This window comes from Desmodus rotundus, chromosome 3, assembly GCF_022682495.2.
Source record: "Desmodus rotundus isolate HL8 chromosome 3, HLdesRot8A.1, whole genome shotgun sequence".
Lineage (NCBI taxonomy): Eukaryota > Metazoa > Chordata > Mammalia > Chiroptera > Phyllostomidae > Desmodus > Desmodus rotundus.
Genome location: NC_071389.1, coordinates 41195131 through 41200896, shown reverse-complemented (window position 1 = coordinate 41200896; position 5766 = coordinate 41195131).

The following is a 5766-nucleotide window of genomic DNA, read 5'->3' as shown; positions in this document are numbered from 1 at the left end:
CAAAGTGTTCTGACATCAATTAAGAAAAGGAAAATGAAACATTTATTTACCTTCATTGATTTCTTTTCTAAATGTCTTCCTTTCTTTATAGATCTGAGTATCTGATCTATGTCTTTTTTCTTCTTTCTGAAGAACTTCTTTTAACATTTATTGTAAGGAAGTATTAGTGGCAACAATTTCCCTCAATTTTTGTTTGAGAAAATATTTACTCCTCATTAATAGTCTTTGAAGCTTATGAATTTAGGATTTACTTGTATTATCCTTCTAAACTCTATTGTAATTTTTTCATTATCATTTATCACCCTTATATCTCCCTACCCCTCTATCACCAACTTGTTGTCTATGTCCATGAGTCCTTTTTCCTTTTTGCTTGATCTCTCGATGCCCTAAACTCCCGATAGACGTCATCTTCCTCTCTATGAATCTATCTCTATTTTGCTTGTTAATTCAATCTGTTCATTAGATTCCACATAGAGTGAAATCAAAAGGTGTTCGTCTTTCTCTGAATGGCTTATTTCACTTAATATAATGTCCTCCAGGTCCATCTATACTGTCATAAATGGTAAAATTATCTTTTTTATAACCAAGTAGTATTCCATTGTGTAAATGTCCCATACTTGTTTTATCCACTCATCTACTGATGGACACCAGGCTGCTTCCATATTTTGGCAATTGTAAATGACACTGTAATGAATATAGGGGTGCCTATGTTCTTTTGAGTTGGCGTTTCGGATTTCTGTGAATATACTCCCAGAAGAGGGATCACTGGGTCAAAAGGCAGATCCATCTTTACCTTTTTGCGCTCTCTCCACACTGCTTTTCATAGTGGCTACACCAGTCTCCATTCTCACAAATAGTGCAAAAGGATTCACCTTTCTCCAATTCCTTGCCAATACTTGTTCTGTGTTGATTTATTGATAAAAGCCATTCTGACAGGTGTGAGGTGATATCTCATTGTGGTTTTAATATGCATTTCTCTCATGGTTATTGACATCAAGCATCTTTTCATATGCCTATTGGCCATCTGGATGTCCTCTTTGGAGAAATGTCTCTTCAGGTTCTTTGCTCATTTTTTATTTGGTCTGTTTGTTGTTCCAATGTTGAGTTTTATAAGTTCTTAATAAATTTTGGATTTATAAAGCACTCCCTATCAGATGTATCTGAGTAAATGTTCTCCCTTTCTGTGGGTTGGCTTTTCATTTTGTTGATGGTTTCTTTACTGTGCAAAAACTTTTCAGTTTGATATAAATACAGAAAAGCATTTGATAAAATTTAGCACCCATTTATCATAAAATGACTCAGCAGAATAGAGGGAACATACCTAAACTTAATGAAGACCATATATGAAAAACCCACTGCCAGCATCATATTCAATGGGCAAAAACTGCAAGCCTTCCCCTTAAGGCCAGAAAAAAGATGGGATGTCTGCTTTCACCTCTCTGATTCAACATAGTACTGGGAGTCCTAGCCTCAGTGATGAGACAGGAAGAAGAAATAAAAGACATCCAAACTGGAAAGGAAGAAGTAAAACTGTCTTTATTCACAGATGACATGATACTGTACATAGAGAACCCCAAAGATTCCACCAACAATCTATTAGAACTGATCAATGAATTCAGCAAAGTACCAGGACACAAAATTAATATCCAGAAATCCGGTGCATTCTTAAACACCATTAACGAGCTGTCAGAAAATGAAACCAGTAGGAACTAGTATAAAGGACACATGGACAATAACAAGGGGGGGTGGAAAGAGAGGAGGGAGGTGGGGAGGATTGGGGTGGTGGGGAGGGGTGGGGAAGGGGAAAGGCAGAAATCTGTACTTGAACTACAATAAAAAAAACAGTTTAGAAACAAGAAAAAGGGAAGTGCTTGACATTCTGAGAATTCACTTTAAACAGGGGTGGGCAATGGTAGGTTTACAGAACACCATTAAATAATACAATAATTAATATGTGAATACTAATACCAGGAAACAAAGAAAATGAAACTAAGAAAGCAATCCAACCTACAATTGCTTCCACAAGAATAAAACAACTAGGAATAAACCTAACCAATGATGTAAAGGAGGTGTATTCGAAAATTATGACACTGAAGAAAGACATTGAAGAAGATACAAATGAGTGAAAGCACATGCCATGTTCATGGACAGGAAGAATTAACATCATTGAAATGTCCATGTTCCCCAGAGCAAACTATAGATTCAATGCAATTCCTATGAAGATTCCAATGACGTATATCACAACTAGAACCAATACTTCCAAAATTTATATGGAACCACTTATGGCCCCACAAAGCAACAGCAATCCTGAGAAAGCACAAAGTTAGAAGAATCACACTACCTAACATCAAACTACACTATAAGGCCGTAGTAATCAAAACAGCATGGTACTTGCATAAAAAACAGACACATAGATTAATGGAACAGAATAGCGAGCTCAGAAATAACCCATTCCTTTATAGTCAATTAATATTTGACAGAGGAAGCATACATGTACAATGGGCTAAAGATAGTTTATTCAATAAATGGTGTTGGGATACTGGACAGATACATTCAGAAAAACGAAACTAGACCAACTTCTTATACCACACACAAGAATAAATTCAAAATGGCTCAAAACTTTTATGTAAGACACAAAACCATAAAAACCCTAAAAGCAAACATAGGCAGTACAATTTCGGACATTGTTCACAGCAATTTTTTTATCTCCCCAAGCAAGGGAAACAAAAGAGAAAATAAACAATTGGGACTACATCAAACTAAAAAGTTTTTGCACAGCAAAGGAAATCATCAACGAGAAAAAAACACAACCCACAGAATGGGAGAACACATTCGCAGATACATCTGATAAGGGGTTAATATTCAAAATTTATGAAGTACTTGCAAAACTCAACACCAAAAACAAACAAACAACTAATTAAAAATGGATTAAGGATATGAATAGACTATTCCCCAAAGAGGACGTCCAGAGGGACATCCATACTTATGAAAAGATGTTTGATGTCACTAACTATCAGAGGAATGCCAATAAAAACCAAAATGAGATACCACTTCACAGTTTTCAAAATGGCTATCATCAATGAATCAACAAAGGGCAAGTGTTTGCAAGGATGTGGAGAAAGGGGAATCCTTCTGCACTCTTTGTGGGAATGCAGCCTGGTACAGCCACTATGGAAAGTGTGTGGAGAGAGCTCCAAAAGTTAAAAACAGATCTGCCTTTTGACCCAGTGATCCCACCTCTAGGAATTTAACCAAAGAAATCCAAAACACTAATTTAGAAGAACATAAGCATCCCTATGTTCATTACAGAGTTACTTACAATCACCAAGTAATGAAAGCAACAAAATGTCCATCAGTAGATGAGTAGATAAAATAACTATGGGACATTAACACAATGGAATTCTACTTGGCAGTAAAAAGGGAGAAAATTTTACCCTTTGCGATAGCATGGATGGACATGGAGAGCATTACCCTAAGGGAAATAAGCCAGTCAGAGAAAGACAAATACCATACAATTTCACTCACGTGTGGAATCTAATGAACAAACTGAACTGACAAGGAAAATCGGGACAGACTCAGAGATGGAAAGCTGGATGACAGCATGTGGGTGGAGGTGAAGGGGTGGAGGAATGAAGCAAAAAGGAAGAAAGAGTCATGGACATGGACAGCAGTGTGGTGATCCCTGAGGTGGTAGGTATAAAGGGACTAAAGGGAATGAAAAAAATACAATAAAGATTAAATTAAAAATGGAAAAAAAGAACTAACGAGAAAGCACATTGGAAGGTGTGGCTTCATCTTTGGTTTCAAATAAGTGGTCTTAATTTTTCTTCCTACAGAACTTTGAATCAGTTTGTTACAAACCCATGTGAACCATTAATTCTTGCAGCTTTCAGTTCAAGTCCAGTACTTCATTTCTACAAAGTCTATGAGAGGTCAATACAGATCATCTAATCTTAAATATGACATGATTCATTTAAGTCCTGGCACCATCTCTCACTTGCAGTACTATATTAATGCTGTACTATTAGACAAAAAAAAAAAATACAAAGGGAAGAAGGAAGATAAGTAACAAATTTTCACAGTGTGGAAATGGGTAAAGAAATGATGTTGTAAAAACACAACTCCATATGTTCCAGCTATTCCACTGTCGGATACTTATCTGAAGAAAACAAGACACTAACTTGAAAAGACGTATGTGCCCCCATGTTCTTTGCAGTGTCCTTTACAATAACCCAGAGACAGAACCAACCTACATGTCTGCTGATGGATGAATGAATAATGAAATTATTATGTGTGTGTATATATGAATATATATACATGTTCCATCATATATATGTATACATACATATACATTTAATATAAATAAATATATTAGGTATACATATATACATGTATATAAATACTATACATATTCCAGCACATACATATGCGATGGAATATTGTTCAGCCATTAAAAAGGAATGGAATCTTGCCGTTTGTGACATCATGGGTCCCTCAAGGGCATTATGCTAAGTGAAATAAGTCAGACAGAGGAAGACAAATAACAAGATCTCACTTACATGTGGAGTCTTCAAAGGTGAAAAAAGAAAACAAGCACAGAGATACAGTGCAAAGATTGGTGGTTCCCAAAGGCAGGGGGTGGGAGGTTGGCAGAATGGATGAAGGAGTCAAAAGGCACAGACATGCAGTCATAAAATAAACGAGTCCTGGGGTGGAAAGCACCGCACAGCCACCATAGTTCGTAATGCCGCGCTGCATTTTTGAAAGTTCGGAACAGACTGAGTAGATCTTACAAGTTCTCATCACGAGAACAATTTTGGGAACTATGTATGGTGACAGATATTAACTAGATGTATTCTGGCGGTCATTTTCCAAATGTATGCAAATATCGAATCATTATGTTCTGCACCGGACACTCAATTTAAAGAGCTGCAGTGTAATTACAGAATACTACATAGCTGTTAAAGCGAAGGGACTAAAGCCACACGTAGCAACCGGGAATGATCTCAAACACGGAATACTGAGGTTCTTCTTAAAACAGTTCTATACTAATTCTTTCAAAATAACAGTTATATTAATATTCCCAACATTGTATGCACGGATAAAAACTGTAGTAAACAAAAAGATGTAGCGTGGAAGGACAAAAGCAAAGGTCTGAGTAGTATCTCCCTCTGGACTTTGGAAACATACCTCTTCAGCCTTAATCACCTATCAAGGACTAGGGCCAGTGCTAGGAGCTTTGATGTCAGACTCTTACCTCCATTAGATGTTTTGCAAGCCAGTGGTTTCATTTACTCACCACTACTTCACCTGTGTGCAATGAGACTAAGAAGAGCATCACCTAATTTTGTGAGAGTGAAGTAATGTGTATAAAGCAACAAGTGCGCTGTCTGTCATGTAAGTGCCCAAGAAATGTCAGCTGCTTCTGTTGGCTTGACTGATTACTAGGCACCTTTCAGATCCCAGTACCTCCTGTGGGACCGTGATTGGAGAACAAGGAGCTCAAATGTCTGGGACCCTCTCTGAAATGCCTTGAAACCACAAGGCAAAAGCCAAGCAGTCCCAGGATAACACTTTCCAAGACTAGTGAGAGTTCTCCCTGTTATTCAGCCCCTGCCCGCTGCACGGCTGGGTGGGGAGAGGAGGAGGGGCGGGGAGGGATAGAGGAAGCTGGAGCAGAGCTCACCCTTGGTGACAGGGGGCAGGGCCGGGCGAAGGTCAGGACCAAGTTGGGTGGGGAGGGGTGTGGCAGAGTACAGAGGGGCA